This window comes from Vitis vinifera, chromosome 13, assembly GCF_030704535.1.
Source record: "Vitis vinifera cultivar Pinot Noir 40024 chromosome 13, ASM3070453v1".
NCBI lineage: Eukaryota > Viridiplantae > Streptophyta > Magnoliopsida > Vitales > Vitaceae > Vitis > Vitis vinifera.
In genome coordinates, this window is record NC_081817.1 from 17,123,907 (window position 1) to 17,141,349 (window position 17,443).

The following is a 17,443-nucleotide window of genomic DNA, read 5'->3' on the forward strand; positions in this document are numbered from 1 at the left end:
TTTTGTCAAATTGCAATGAAATCTATTAAAAAGTTATATGCATATATATATGAAAATGAAAAAATTTGCTTCTCAAAAACTAATTTGGAATTGACACCAAAATATGAAAAATAATATTCTAAAAATTTCTAAAGATGACCTATTTCCAGAAAACCTTGATAAGATTATTGAGAATGCTATTCATCTGTAGGGCTATATGAGAAAAGATTAATTGTGCACTACAGGGAAAGAAAAATAACAAGGAATGAATCTTTTACTAAAATTATTGAGAATAATTCAATAAGTCTAGGAGTTTTGGGGTGATACTCATACAATACAAGATATGCATCATCAGAGTCCAGGTGGGGAGGATTGAAGTAGGCAACAACCTAGCACTATACCCAATACCCATACAAAAGAAAACCTCACTACATCCTCTAAACTGAAATATAAATTCTCTGAATTCATCCTTGGATTCAATATCTGGGCTTTCACAACTCACATGTACAGAAACAAGTTACCAACAATTGCTTACATTAGAACATTGGGTCATTAGCCCAGAAACCCAAAAAAGAAGGGGGGAAAAAGAAGTTAGAATAAAACAGCGAAACCTAACTACAACTACACCAAATGTGTCAACGGAGAATTAACATAATACACAACCGGTTATATACTTTAAAGCCCACAACTTTCAATGCCTCTATTGCTACTGCTGCATTTCAAGTGATGTGGATCTTATTCGAGTCTCCTCTTTGCTAAAGGAAATGTTGTGATGTGGTGATTCTTGCTTGCTGACTTGCCATCAGATGCGTAGTACTTCATGCTAAAAATCAAATTTGGATGTAAGCATCAGATGTCTTACCAAGTATAACTACTTGAAAGTATAAATTTGAGGTGAAAATAAGCAGAAAATGACGATATAAAAGACTTGATCTAACAAAAGAATTGTCCTACAGATAGCATGCTTTTCAGGCCCAGAGAAGAGGAGGGGGGGGGGGGGGGGGGGGGGGGAGGAACTTTTTGTTCTGGTCAATGGTTGGGAGGGCAATTTGGCCATCAGCCCACCTACCTCATCCAGTTAGCCTGCTTTAAAACTGGGTTTGATGCAACTTAAGGTAGTGTGTTTGGTACCACACTTTCCCATTTAGGAATAGCAAGACTGAAGATATATGTGTGGTCTGACAAAGTACTAGGTGGTAAACTCAGTTCATTGTATTTCAGCAGGGGGGCCAAAAGCCTAAGAAGGCAGTTAACTATTCACGTATTTCCCCAAATCCTGCCCCACATTGACCAAATATTCTTTCCCACCTCACACTTTTTTACCACTTGTAGATCATAACAAACAAATCAAAGTCCAAGTCATTCTCATATGATACAGAAGAAAAAGGAAAAAGGAAAAAAAAAAATTGCACCCCTAATCTCAGACTGGGAATGATACATCCTAAATTGGCCAGGCAAAACCTTAGCCAATGACTGCAGTAAAAGCATAATTTGAATCATCTAGTCAAATCTTGGTGTAGCAACACAGAATAGGCCACCATATAATGGATCATGCAAATCATGCTACATCATCTGCATAGCACATTGGGCATGTTTTCCTTCAGAATCTTATTTTGATGTCAACTTGCTTTTCTAAATATGCCATTCCAGTTCCATAACTTTATTTTTGTGACATTTCTAGCATTTGACAATATCAAGGTTCGAGATCTGATGACAATCCCAGCAATGGCCTTGAGGGATTTTGAGGTTCAAAATTCTGACAATTCAATTCCTTTCTGGTATTAGAACCAAGCATGCATTGGAAGGCTAGGAATCTCTCAAGCCTTCCACTAATAGAACTGCTAGGCCTGAAAATTTGCTTCAGACCCCAAGATGTTTGTACATAGAATAGAGAAGAAAAAGGGATATGCTTCTTGTTTTTCAGTTCTGAAATTACACGGGAATAAATAGGCTGAAACAAAAAAACAACAAATCTAGGACCTAACAACTTGAACAGCCTAACAACTTCGACCTTATCTGAAATTCCAAATCTGATTAGTTTTAATCAGTTCAGATTTATTGGAAAATAAAACAGAAACTTTAACAAATAACACTAATATTTCTACACCCTTCCTCAAGTTGGTGCATAGATATTAATCATGTCCAACTTGTTGACTAGAGTTTCGAACCCCAGTCTAGAAAGGCTCTTAGTTAGAACATCTGCTATCTGTTGTCCTGTGGTGACAAATGACATACAGATAATGCCACTTTCAAGTTTCTCTTTGATAAAATGTCTATCAATCTCAACATGCTTCATGCGGTTATGTTGAACAGGATTGTTTGCTATGCCAATTGCTGCCTTGTTATCACAATACAAATTTATGGGAGGTTATGAATTTAACTTAAGCTCTTCAAGAACTCTTTTCAGTCATAATATCTCACACACTCCATTTTCCATAGCCCTGAATTTTGCCTCTGCACTACTTCATGCTAACACATTTTGCTTTTTGCTTTTTGCTTTTTGCTTCTCCATGTAATGAGCTTGCCCCAAAGAAAGGCAAAATAACCAGAATGATCTTCTATTTGTAACTGGGCCTGCCTAGTCTACATCTATAAATACTTCTACACTTCTCTAATCACTTTTCTTGAACAATAGACCTCTTCAGGGTGTACTCTTTAAATATCTTAGGATCCTGTATACGACTTCAAGATGTTTTCATATGGTGAGTGCATAAACTGGCTCACAACATTGACTGTGAATGCTATGTCAGGCCTTGTGTGGGAAAGGTAAATTAACTTCCCTACAAGTCGATGGTACCTTCCAAATTTCAACTGCCACTCCCTCGGTTAGTTCTCCAAGCTTGAGGTTTGGATCCATTGGGGTGTCACTTGTTCTGCAGCCACTCATTCCTGTTTCCTCAAGTAGGTCTACAACATACTTTTTTTGTATGACAATGATTCCCTTTTTTAATTTAGTGACTTCCATTCCTAAAAAACACTGTAAGGAGCTTAAGTCTTTAATCTCAAATTCAGCTGCAAGGCATTTCTTCAATATTGCTATCTTGTCTTCATCACTCCCAACAAGGATGATGTCATCTACATACACAATCAAAATGGCTATCTTACCTCCTCCAGTATGTCTCATGAACATTGTATGATCCATTTGTCCCTAATTGTAGCCTTGATTCTTAACTGACCTTGTAAATCCTTCGAACCATGCTCTTAGAGACTATTTTAGACTATATAAAGACTTCCCTAGCTTGCATACTGTTAGGATTCACAACACACACTCAACAAAATTCTATTAGCAATGGAACAAAGAGCCAACAATCAAGAAATTGCATTGATCAAAAGAAAAAATTACAAAGATTGGTTAGCAGACATTCGAGAGGTCTGCAAACTCTCCCCACAAGTCCAACTCAGTAACTTTTTTTCCTACCTTTTCTTTTCTTTATTTTTCTTCTTATTCTTGCTAACTCAGCCCCAAAGCCCCCGATGCAGTCTAACCGAATCCAGCTTAGCATAACCTACAAATAGCAGCAAAATTACAATCAAAGAAAGATAAAGGTTGTTCACTGATTTTTTATTTTTTATTTTTTTTAATATGTTGTCGTTTCCCATTCCCTCTTGGCTCGCCTAGCGTATGTGAAACACACTGTATACCCCCCCTCCCTAACAGCCACTTTGTCCACAAGGTGGAACTCAGGAAATTGATTCTGAATAGTAGCAAAACTTTCCCAAGTAGCCTCAAAATCTAGAAGATCTTTCCATTGTACTAGAACTTCAGTAACAAAGGTAGATCCTGTAAGGCATTGACGCACTCCCAAAATAGTTCTTGGTTCAACGAGTAACTCCATTTCTGCAGTTAACTGTGATGGTAATGACGAGGACGTAGGAGCAGTACCTACTGCCTTGCGAAGTTGTGAGATATGAAACATAGGATGGATGGTGGATGATGGCGGAAGAGTCAACCTATACGCCACCATACCCACTCGAGCTTCAATTGGAAAAGGTCCATAATACCATGGGCTCAATTTCTCATTACGACGCTTGGCAAGAGATTTTTGACAATAGAGTGGGAGCTTCAAATACACCAAGTCACCCACATCATAATGCTCTTCATGGCGTTTTCTATTGGCAGTAGCCCTCATTTGATCTTGGGCCTTGTGCAGATTAAGTTCCAATTCCTCAAGCACACCATCACCCTCCTCCAACATGTGTTCAACCGATGACACAATAGTAGAACCATGCCCATAACGAACCAATGGCGGTGGATCCCGCCCATATAACAACCAAAAAGGAGTGGATTGAGTGGTTGTATGGTACAAGGTGTTATACCAATACTCAGCCCAAGGAAGCCACTTAACCCATTGCTTTGGTTTGTCTGAAACAAAACAAAGCAAGTAGGGTTCAAGGCATCTATTAATGACCTCCGATTACCCATCTGTTTGTGGGTGATAAGCAGAGCTCCTTTTTAGTATTGTGCCTTGCAATTTAAACAACTCTGACCAAAAGTGGCTAAGGAACACCTTGTCACGGTAAAAAATAATAGAACGCAGAACACCATGCAAGCGCACAATTTCTTTAATGAAAAGAACAACAATAGATTGCGTAGTAAAGGGGAGCTTAAGCAGAATAAAATGCCCATACTCAACCTGTCAACAACCACCAAAATAGTGTCGAACCCCTCAGATCGCAATAGTCCTTCGATAAAATCCATGGTGATGTCGTCCCACACCTTATCAGGTATCAGGAGAGGTTGGAGTAAACCTATTAGTGACATAGCCATGTATTTATTTTGCTAACAAATTGTACACGAAGCCACAAAATCCTTAATATCGTGTTTCATCTTTGGCCAATAAAATTCGGCCGTGAGTCGTTGCATTGTTTTAAAGACCCCTGAATGACCACCCACCAAACTGTTGTGAAATTCCTGTAATAAGGAAGGAATTAAGTTGGAATGCCATGATAGAACAATTCTGCCTTTGTATAAGAATTGTCCTTGTACTACAGCATAACTGGAGTATTTGGGATTGTCTTCTACCATTCCATTCTAATGTGATTCAATGCTTCATCTGTTTCAACCTCTTTTTGTATCTCCTTAAAATTCACAATAGGGGATAAGGTGAGTGCAGTGAGTTCAGGATATTGTGATAAAGCATCCACTACTCTATTCTCCAGCCCCAGACAATATTGAATTTTTGAAGGTATAACCCAGAAGTTTTGTGAGCCACTTTTGGTGCTCCTCACTGATCAACCTTTGTTCAAGAAGGTACTTGAGACTACTCTTATCAATGTGTACAACAAATTGCCTTCCCAACAAATAAGGTCGCCAATTCTGAATAGCAAAAGCAATGGTCATCAACTCTCTTTCACAGTACTTCACTCTATTTCACTGAAGTAAAATATGGCTGTAGTATGCAATAGGACATTGGTCCTACATCAAGATAGCTCCCACACCGACCACCGAAGCATCAATCTCAATAACGAATGGTTTATTAAAACCTAGGAGAGTTAAAACCGGTACTGTAGTCATCACATGTTTAAGTTGATTGAATGCATGCTTAGCTTCATAAGTCCACCCAAAATTATATTTTTTTTAGTTGTTCCGTCAACGGGTATGCGATCTTACCATAACTTGCCACAAATTTCCGATGATAACCGGTAAGACCAAGAAAACCCCTCAACTCTTTCAAATTTTGTGGTGTGGGCCAGCGCTGCATTGCTTCAATTTTGGAAGGATCTATTGGTACCCCATCTGCTGAAATAATGTGGCCGAGGTATTCTAATTTCATCTAGGCAAAATGACATTTGCTCATGTTGGCATAGAACTATTGGTCGTGAAGAATGCTTAACACCACTTCCAAATGATGAACATTGGACTGTAAATCCCTGCTATAAACGAGGATGTTGTCGAAGAAGACCAAAACAATTTTCTGAAGATGCTTTGTGGAAAATATCATTCATGAGTGCTTGAAACATGAATGGGGCATTCATGAGTCCAAACAGCATTACGAGAAACTCATAATGTCCATCATGGGTTCTAAAAGCCATTTTGTGAATGTCTTGCTACTTTACTCTTATTTGATGGTAGCCAGATTAAAGGTCCAATTCGGAGAATATTCGTGCACTGTTCACATCAAGTATCTCGTCAATTACTAGGATGGGAAATTTATCCGGCACTGTGACTCTATTCAAAGCACAATAATCTACATAAAAAAGTCAACTATCATCCTTCTTAACCAGCAGTATGGGACTTGAAAATGGGCTAGAACTTAGTTAAATCACACCAACCGCCAACATTTCGCTCACCAATCATTCAATCTTAGCTTTTTGGATTTGTGGATAATGGTAGGGTCGGACACTCATAGATGCTACCCCTTCCTTTAAGACAATTGCATGTTCAAACCCCCGACTAGGTGGCAATGGCATGTCAAACACAGAACGAAATTGTTGTAAGACACCCTGTACTGCCTCTGGAATTGAAGCAAACTTTGTCTCTGGTGAGAACTCCATGTTAATGAACTCAACTAGAACCCCTTGCTCCCTTCCCTTCACTGCTTGCATCAAAGCTTTTAGAGTAACTTGGGTTTTGCACAACCCCGGGTCTCCTTGCAAAGTCACGGTTGATTCACTCACCTTAAACCACATCATTGAAGTTTTTCAATTGAACTTATTATTCCCAAAGTTTCCAACCATTGCATTCCCAAAATCAAATCGAAACCACCCAAATCAAGAGGTAGAAAATCCTCTACAATTTTAACTCCTTGCAACAATAATTAGACCCCTCGACACACGTCTATAACCTTCTATTTCATCCAACGACATCTCAAGTTACTTTACCAATGCCCGTGAGATAAAATTATGGGTTGCTCCGAGATCGATCAATACCACTACCTCCTTCCCACGAACCTCCCCTTTCTATTTCATCGTCTTTGGCTAAGTAAGCCCTACCACCAAATTCATCGATAGTTCCACTAGTTCCTAGTTTGGCCCATGGACTTCCTAATCTTCCTCATCACTTTCCAGTAGTTCTTCCTCTCCTTGATATGCCATGACTTGGAGTTCTTTCAATCAACGACGATGCCTCGGTGAGAATTTCTCATCACAGTGGTAACAGAGACCTTTCTCAATTTTCGCTTGAAGTTTGGGATCCAATAGCTTTCTAAACGACACTTTCGAAGTCGTCGTACGATGATTATCTATCCATAGCGTTTTCGATGCTCCCCCAACAGAGATATTCATAAATTTATTTCCTCTAGAATTAGGGTATTTATATTGTTTTAAGGTTTGGATTTTTTTTTTTCTCTAGTTTTTGGGCCATTAACATAATGCGGCCCAAACCCCTGGGCCTATGCGCCTTCAACTTGGCCTGAATGTCAGGTCGAAGCCCATTAATGAATTGGCCCTCCAAGAGACATTCTGGAATTTCATCCATGGTGGAAGTAGCTTGTTCAAAGTCCCTACAATACTCATGAACAATACCTTCCTGCCATAGAGAAAAAAACCTCTCGGACATCTCCTCTTTGTCTCCCAAACCAAAGCACTCCAACAACAACTCCTTGAAATCCTCCCAACTCCGAAAAAGTCGACGCGTATCCTCCTATTGATGCCATGCGAAGGCTTCGCCCTCCGTAGATACTATTGTAGTCATTAATTTCTCAACGTCACTCATCCGATTTAGTGAGAAGAACCACTCCGCAAGATAGAGCCATTATTTAGGGTCTCCGCCATAAAAAATCGGCATTTCCACAAGTCGGGTACAAATTTCTCCTTTATCTCCATTGTCATGCACTTCCCTAACCCTATTCCCCTATACTACCAATGGCGGCTCCGATGAACCCACTCCAAAATCGTCATTCGAATTTTTTGGTTTTCGTCTCTCATTCGATGAAAATCGATTTGAATTCTCCCGTATTTCCGCAACCATCGCATCTAATTGCTCCATTATCACAGTCATGCTCTTTTCCAAGAACAAAATCTTCATCCTACTCTCCTTAACTATGTCGATATCCTCCCAAACAAAGTGCATCCATTCTTCCATTAGATCGATAAACCCATCTCCCTTTTCCTAGCCATCCCAAAATTCTAGTCTCTGATACCAAAATGTTAGGATTCACAACACACTCAACAGAATTCTATTAGCAATGGAACAAAGAGCCAACAATCAAGAAATTGCATTGATCAAAAGAAAAAATTACAAGGATTGGGTAGCAGACATTCGAGAGGTCGGCAAACTCTCCCCATGAGTCCAACTCAGTAACTTTTTTTCCTGCCTTTTCTTTTCTTTATTTTTCTTCTTATTCTCATTCCTTACTAACTCAGCCCTAAGGCCCCCAATGCAATCTGATCGAATCCAAGTCAGCACAACTAACAAAGAGCAACAAAATTACAATCTAAGGAAGATTAAGGTTGTTCACTGATTTTTTTTTTTTTTTTTTTTTTAATATGTTGTCTTCCCCTAATCCCTCTTGGCTCGCCTAGCGTATGTGAAACACACTAGAGGTCTATCACATACTTAGGCTCCAAAGCTTTCCTCAAAACTTGGTAGAGCATCCATGAAGACTTCTTCTAAATCACCATTGAGAAACGCATTCTTAACATCCAACTGATGTAGGGACTATTCCAAGTTTACAGCTACAAAAAGTGGTACTCGGATTGTATTCAACTTGGCAACTAGAGCAAAGGTCTCTCAATAGTCTATCCCATAAGTCTATGTAAAACCTTTAACCACCAACCTAGCTTTATATTGTTCCAAAGATCCCTCTGAATTAAACTTTGCTGTGAATACCCATTTACACCCCACTAACGTCTTTTCTTCAAGCAGATTCACTTTTTCCCATGTGTTGTTCTTCTCTAAAGCCTTCATCTCCTCAAAGACAGCCTCATTCCACTTTGGAACACTTGGAGCTTCCTGTATATTCTTAGGTACATCTACACTAGACAATTGTGGGATAAAAACAGAGAAGAAAGGTGACAGATTTTTGCAAGACAAGATTAGAGATTGGATGCTTAGTACAATTTCTAATGCCTTTCCTAAGAGCAATAGGAACATCTATAGGTTTAGGACCATTAGAATTTAAAGAACATGACATTTCAAAAGGAATACCTGGACCGAATACAGGTTTAGGGCCTGCAAAATTTAAAGGACAAGATATTTCAAAAGGAATACCTAGACTGGACAAATCTGTTGCATTCTAATCTGGGCTTGGTTTGGACTTTTGGCCTTGTAAGGTTGGATGTCATCCTAACTTTGAGTTTGTTTGTTTCTTGAGTAGACAAGCCCAAATAATTTATCCTCTAGTTCTTATATCATAATCCATTCCATTTTCAAGTCCATAAGTAGGCACTGGATTAGGTAGTACCACTTCTAGATTCAAAGTTCCCGAATCCAACAAAGGTAAACCAGAATTTATCAAACTTGGTTTTTTAATAGAACCTATGCCATTATTCTCAATTTCAAACGAGTCTTTATAGACATTCTCCCCCTGAATAGGAGTGTTAAAAAAGCTTTAAGACTCAAAGAATCTGACATCCATAGTCACAAAAAAAAATGTTTTCGGATCAAAACATCTGTACCATTTTTGTGTTGAAGGATAGCCAAGAAAAACATATTTTAATGCTCATGGATCCAATTTACTATGACTATGATTATGAACATGCACAAAAGCAACACAACCAAACACCTTAAGGGGTAAATCAGAGATTAACTGTGACTTTGGAAAACATTCTTTAAACATTTTTAATGGAGTCTGAAAATTCAAAATTCTTGAAGACATTCTATTTATTAGATAAGTAGCAGTAAGAATAGCTTCCCCCTATGAGTATTTAGGTACTTTAATTGTAAACATTAAAGATCTAGCTACTTCAAGGAGGTATTTATTTTTTCTTTCTACTACTCCATTCCACTGTGGAGTGCCATTACAAGAGCTTTGATGAATTATTCCCTTTTCCAAAAAATATATTCTCAAGATCTTATTGAAATATTCTTTTCCATTTTCACTCCTAAACACTTGGATTTTTTCTTGAAATTGTGTTTCAACCATATTATAAAAATTCTTGAAAACATATTCAACCTTTGATTTTCCTTTAAGGAAATAACCCAAACAAATTCATTGTGGTCATCAATTTGTGTCAAAAACCATTTTTTTCCAAAAATTGTATGAGTTTTATATGGCCCCCAAATATCACTATGAACAAGAGTAAAGGGTTTGGATGACTTGTAAGGTTACATAGGAAATGGCACACAATGATGTTTTGCAATTTGACAAATATCACATTGAAAAACATGGATTTATACTCTTGAACAAATTGGGAAATAACTACTTCAAATGCTAAAAATTAGGATTACCTAACCTATAATGCCACAACATTATTTCATTGTCACTAGAAACAGAAAATGATTTGAGACTAGTCTTTTGAGCTTGTCCACACAGGTTATCTCCATTTTCGAAGTAATAGAGTCCATTATTTTCCTTAACATTGCCAATCATCCTCTCCAAGTCCACATCCTAGAATACACAATGAGTTGAAAGAAATTTAGCACAACACTTTAGGTCTCAGGTTAGTTTGCTAATGGATAATAGATTGCAAGAAACATTTGAAACATGAAGGACATTGTGAAGAACAAGGAATTTTGAAATAGCTATTGAGCCTTTTCTAGCAATTGCTGAAAGAGAACCATTCACAATCTAGATTTTTTTATTCCCAACATACAGACTATACGAAGAAAATAATTTAGAATTCCCTGTCATGTGATCCGCTGCACCAGAGACAATGATCCATGGACACTTTGAAACTAAGGACACGTTAAATGAAATAGCTTGAAGGTACTTACCTTTTTGGGCTAAAGAATAAGAGGAAGACACATTGTTTGAGAAGTTTGTGGGTTTGAAAAGCTTATACAGTTGATCTAACTATTCCTTACTGAAAAAAAGGTGTCTGAGTGGCTACTCTTGCACCCTTCTACTGCTCAGCTTCAACTTGGAAGGCTTTTGAATTATGGTTGGGTTGGTTGGTCTGGTTGGATGACCTTGGCTTCCAGTTTTGTGGCTTCCCATGTAGATCCTAACTTGTCTCTTTTGTATGCCAAGGTTTATTGAAGTGCTCACACCAAACCTTCTCATTCCTCTTATTTTGCCGTGGATGTCCAGAATGAGTAAATGAATTTGCCTTCAATACTAGAGCAGAAACCTTGGGTAGGGATTGATTATTCTCTCCCATCATTACCTCCCTTTGACCTTCTTCCCTTCTAACTTTAGCAAATACTTCACTGAGAGATGGCAAGGGTTTCCTACCCAGAATTCTGCCTCTAACTTCACCCAAGTTTTTATTAAGACCTGCCTCTATCATTCTCCACCCTCTTCTTGGACAATCCCATTCCTCTTCATAACATAAATCCAATTCTTGCCACACCCCTTTCATGACATTAAAGTACTCCGTCACCTCTCGCTCACCTTGTTTTGACTGCCACAACTTTGCTTTCAATTCAAAAATCTGGACAGAATTTTCCAAATCCAAGTAGGTTTCTCAAACTGCTTCCCACACGTCTCTAGCTGTTGGTAGAAAGAGATACATCTTTCCAATGACTAGATCCATGGAATTGATGAGCTAGGCAATAACTAGTGAGTTTTCAGACCTCCATGTCTTCAGCATGGGATCATTATCAACCAGTTTTGTTGTCTTGCCATTTAAGTGGCCGAACTTCCCTTTGCCATCGATCACAAGCTTGATAGATTTTGCCCACTCCAGATGGTTTTTACCATTCAATTTGTGAACGTTTAATTGAACAAATGGATTTTCAAATCCATTAAGACTTATGGTAGATACTAATATGGTGTGCACAAGCTCTAATACCATGTATGCAGAATAGAGAAGAAAAGGGGATATTCTTCTTATTTTTCAGTTCTGAAATTACATGGGAATAAGTAGGCTGAAACAAAAACCACAAATCTAGGACCTAACAACTCGAACAACCTAACAACTTTGACCTTATCCGAAATTCCAAATCTAATCATTTTTAATCAGTTTGGATTTATTGGAAAATAAAACAGAAACACTTTAACAAATAATCCTAATATTTCTACAGTGTTTAACAAGCAAACCACAATGGTAGGTAATCCATTATGTGGGACACATCTAAAGGAATTTACTAGAGAAAGTTTATATTTATACTGTGAACTGAGTACTCCAATTGCTCCCAGTTGAGTTCAACAAGCTTCCCTTCAGCATCCTAACAAGCAAAAGTTTTCACAATGCATATACATTTTACACAAACAAATTAACAATTTTGAGCTCATTGATAAAAGAACTTAATATGATATTATAGTCAGGGCTTGTAAGTTTCTCACTGCTCCACACAATAATACTAACTTCTATTCAGGCTTCAAAACCTAATCATTTCACAGCATACGTAAACAAAAGAAGTTAATCTCCATACCGAAGAAAATTTCATGCCATTTTTTTTTCTGCCAATTGCTAAGCAAACAGAAAAATAATAAACTTGAAACAGCACTATTTTCTATACATAGCAAACCAATGGAGTGCTGTGAAGTGGAGAAGAAGTTCTTTGAAGTTAGGTTTGAAGGTATCCAGGGGGGTCCTTGGATTTCAGTTTTGGAGAGAACTCCAAGATGGGCATTGTCAGTGGTTTTTGAAGAGGAGGAAGTAGTATGGATTTTGGAATTGTTGAAGAAAACTGTGGAGTTGAAGGCAAATTTGGGTTTCATATTGAAGTTTAGGGGCAGATCGAGGACTCATCTGATGGAAATTTGTTTTAGTAGCAGAGGAAGATTCATTAGAATCTCGGAATTTGTCACAGGCAGAAAAGCTACCTTTTTTATTGTTCCTGAAGGTTTCAAAGGTAGAGGTTGGGAAGCCCTTATGAAGTCAATCTCATCTGTGGTCGACCGGCATGGTTTCGTTGATTTTGGAGCAGTGAAAGTGAAGGCAGTTAATAAGTTTGTGTGGGAGGTCAAGGGATCGTTCTTATGCTAAAGTTGTTGATGAGAATGGCCCAAGGAGAGGGGCTCTCTCTCCAGTCGGGAAGTGGGCTATTGCTGTGATTTGTGAAGGTCGAGAAGCAGTTGAAGACTGGGGTGTTGCAAGTAAGGCTCTTGCAAGGTTGCTGGGGGTGAAGGGAGTGATCTCCATAACACCTTTTACAACCTCCAAAGGTATCTTTTTTGTGGATTCAGTGGAAAAAGCATAGTGGCTTCAGGCGAGAGGAAAAGTGTTTGGGCAGAGGGGTTTGTTTTGGAGCTTACGGAAATGGTCGCCGAGAGAAAACACTATGGTTCTTGGAAAGTTCAGAAGGGGGTGCTTAGAATTGCGAGGTCTCCCGTTCCATCTGTGGGATGAAACCCAGTTTTGGTTCACTTTGAAGAATTGGGGGAAGGTGACAGAGGTGGATTGGAATACTTTGAGGCGAGCAAATTTAATAAAGGCTAGAGTGAAGGTGGAAATGAACCCTAATGTGGTGTTGCCAGCACTGTTGGAGGTGATAGATGACGCCTGGGTTTTCACTGTTGCAGTTTCAGTTGTTGGAGGGGGAAGAAGATGATGTACAAGGAAGGGTTGAGGTCAATGATGGTGTTCAATACTGTGAGAGTCAAATTCGGGTACAAACTTTTACTCCACGCTCCATGGTTGAAGGCCGTGTCTTAGAGGGGGCTTTTGATATGGCTCTTTCTACCTTACCCCCCACTATTGCTTTGTGGTCCCATGGTCTGAAGATGGCTTCTTCGCGATCACCTTTTAACTTTTCATGTTATCCTTTTTCACCAGTGGTCGGTCCTTCAGGGGTTAATAAGTCTCAAATTGTTTCTATTGGTGTTGCGTCTAGTCCTAAAGGTGTGGTGTCCTCAGAAGTCAAGCCCAACCAAGAGTTAGAGGGCAGTTCTTTTCATAGCTTATCACAAAACAACCCTAGTGATTCTTTTTCTCCAGTGAGGTGTTTGCCAGTGGAGTCAAGTCTTCCTCAAATGGAAGATTTCCGAATTGAAGGCATCTCTCCTTCAAAGTTGGCTTCCATTAAGTCATTGTTGGGTTCAATGAGTGTTAAGATTGTGAAATACAATGAGAATGGAGTTCAATTAGCCAAAAACAATGGTTGCTTTGGGGTAAAGGTTTACTCCAGAAAGAAGAAAAGTTTTTCTTTCTCTGTCCTTAGGCGTTTTTAGGCCCGATGGTCTTTTGGGTGGTTTTTAGGTTTTTCTTGTTGTTATGAAAATCATAAGTTGGAATACTAGAGGTCTTGGATCCAGAAAGAAAAGAAGGGTAGTAAAGGATGTTCTTTGTCACGAAAACCCGACTATTATTCTGTTGCAGGAAACTATAAGGGAGTCTTGTGATAGGAGGTTTGTATGCAACGTGTGGAGGATAAGAAACAAAGAGTGGGCAGTCCTTCTAGCTAGTGGGGCATCGGGAGGAGTGGCAATTCTTTGGGATGCTTTGAGGTTTAAATGTACAGAGGTTGTTTTAGGATCCTTCTCAGTAACGGTAAAGTTGGAGTCAGAGGATTATGGGTCTTTTTGGTTATCTTCGGTCTATGGTCCCAACTCATCATGGTTTAGAAAAGATTTTTAGATGGAGCTTCAAGATCTTTCAGGCTTAACTTTCCTGAAATGGTGTGTTGGTGGGGACTTCAATGTCATTAGAAGAACTTCTGAAAAGCTAGGAGGGTCTAGGGTAACCCCAAGCATGAGGGATTGTGAGTTGATTGATCCACCTTTGAGGAATGCCTCATTCACTTGGTCAAATTTGCAAAAAAAAAAGACCTTGTTTGCAAAAGATTGGATAGAATCCTTTTTTCTATTGGTTAGGAGCTTGATTTCCCTCACTTTGTCCAAGAAGCACTCCCCAGATTGACTTTGGACCACTGTCCAATTAGGCTAGTTACCAATGTGTTTAAAGGGGGGCCAACACCTTTTAGATTTGAAAACATGTGACTGAGTCATTCAGAGTTCAAGCAGAATTTAGAGTGTTGGTGGAATGAGTGTCGGTTTGAAGGGTGGGAAGGTTACAAATTCATGAAAAAACTTCAGTTTGTCAAGTCAAAATTAAAAGAGTGGAATAAGGTGTCTTTTCGAAATTTAAAAGAAAAAAAGGAAAAATATTCTTCTGGACTTAGCGGAACTAGATGAGAAGGAACAAGAAGGAATTTTTTCTCCCAAATTGGCAGCTAGAAGGTCCTTAAGAAAAGGGGATCTAGAAGAGGTGTTGCTAAAGGAAGAGGTGTTTTGGAGGCAAAAGATAAGAATCAAATGGATAAAAGAAGGGGATTGTAATACTAAATTTTTTCATAGGGTGGCTAATGGTAGGAGGAATAGGAGTTTCTTTAAATCTTTGATGTTAGAAGACAGGGTAATCTTAAATAACATTGAAAGCATTTCAGAGGAGATTAAGCGTCATTTTGGGAAGTTATTTTCCAAACCTTCAGGTGGGTCTTGGAGATTGGAAGGCTTGGATTGGTCTCCTATTTCTATAGAGGGTATTGAGTGGCTAGATCGCCCTTTTTCAGAGGAAGAGATTCTCAATGTTGTGATACATTTAAATAAGGAAAAAGCCCCTGGTCCAGATGGTTTCACAACTGGTTTTTATCAAGAGTGTTGGGAGACGGTTAAGAATGACTTATTGAGAGTGTTCTTAGAGTTTCACAATAATGGGATAATTAATCAAAGCACGAATGTCACTTTCATTGTTCTAGTGCCAAAAAAGAGTCAAACAAGCAGGATCTCGAATTATAAACCCATCAGTTTGGTTACCAATTTGTACAAAATCATAGCTAAGATTCTTCAATGCGTTTGCGTAAAGTTCTCCAAGAAACCATCTATGTGACTCAAGGTGCTTTTGTTGAGAGGAGACAGATTTTGGATGTCGTTTTAATTGCTAATGAGGTGGTAGATGAGAAGAAGAGATCTAGAGAGGAAGGGGTAGTTTTCAAAATTGATTTCGAAAAGGCTTATGATTATGTTGATTGGGATTTTTTGGACCATGTACTTGAAAGAAAAGGGTTTAGTTTAAGATGGAGGTCTTGGATGAGGGGTTGTTTATCTTCGGCAACTTTTGCAATCTTAGTGAATGGTAATGCTAAGGGGTGGGTTAAGGCTTTCAGAGGTCTAAGACAAGGAGATCCCCTTTCCCCCTTTCTCTTCACCAATGTGGCAGACGTTTTAAGCAGGTTGGTTGTGAAAGCGGAGGAGAGAGGTCTTATTGAGGGTTTCAAGGTGGGTAGAAATAGGACCAGGGTGTCGCATTTACAATTCGCAGATGACAACATTTTCTTTACTAAAGCTTCCTTAGAAGAGCTGATATCGTTTTTTTTTTTTTTTTTTTTGATAGATAAAGAGAATTATAATAAACAGAAAGAGGAAACACCAAACTAGTGCCCTCCAGGTACACAGGGAGTATACAAAAGCAGCCTAGAGACTCGAAACCAAGGAAGGGGAAAGAAACAATAACCCTTACCCTTACTTAGAGCCTAGCCACTCAAAAAGGCTAACAAGAGAAAAAAGGCTCAAAACTATAAACACCCTAACCCAAGACCCAAGATTACATACAAAAGAATGTTTCAGCCTTTGGAGTGAAAGCACCTCATTCCCAAAAGCCAATAAATTTATTTCCTTCCAGACTGACCAAAATATACATAAGGGGGCCATTTGTCACGCCTTTTTATGGGTTTTCCCCACAAACACTCCATGCCATCCAAGGAGAGTTTCCTTAATTGAACCAGAGAGAACCTAAGCCACACCAAAGAGGGAGAAAAGAAGATTCCACAATGCCCGCGTCTTAACACAATGAAGTAAAAGGTGATCCACCGTTTCTGCTTCAGAAAGGCATAGAAAACACCTATTTGCCAAAGAGTACCCCCTCCTCTGGAGTTGCTCCAAAGTTAAGAATTTGCCTCAAGAAGCTTCCCAAGCGAAGAAAGCTACCTTATGAAGCACATTCGCTCTCCAAATACTACCATAAGGGAACAAAGCTGAACCTCCGGGCTCCAGAATAGAATAGAGCAACTGCACTGAGAAAACTCCACTTCTAGATGCTGTCCACACCACTTTATCCTCGTCCTACCTTTGCACCCTAAAGGCTTGGATTTTTAGCATAAACCGCTCCACCATCTCAATCTCCCAATCATTAAGCGCCCTTGAGAAAAGAGGGGTCCAACCATCCCCTACACCATTTGGCTTCCACACATCCGATACCCAGGCATCATTAGCGAGGGAAATGGCAAATAAAGAAGGGAAGGACTTGCAAAGAGGCTCATCTCCACACCACTTATCCTTCTAGAATCTCACTCTCCTACCACTACCCACGCGGTAGGCTAAACTGCTATACATACCCAACCACTCCTTTCTAATAACTTTCCAAAGCCCTACACCATGCCTCCCGCTTACGGGCCGAGTAGACCATCCCCCCTCCTCTACACCATACTTGTGACTGATCGCTTGCTTCCACAATCGCTTGCTTCCACAAAGCCTCACTT

General features: G+C 39.1%; 1 protein-coding gene across 3 annotated transcripts in view; it reads right to left on the reverse strand.

Moving 5' to 3' along the window:
- Positions 1-235: 235 nt before the first annotated feature.
- The window catches only part of LOC100267671 (protein FAR1-RELATED SEQUENCE 3), a 37,368-nt gene continuing 20,160 nt past the window's right edge, over positions 236-17,443 (reverse strand). For 2 of the 3 annotated variants that reach the window (XM_002272879.5, XM_010660709.3), the window contains exon 6: positions 236-802. The gene's annotated coding sequence lies outside the window, so the exon portion shown is untranslated. Of the gene's footprint in view, positions 803-3,397; positions 3,486-17,443 lie in introns of all 3 variants that reach the window. The other variant, XR_002031567.2, reaches the window with a different exon arrangement.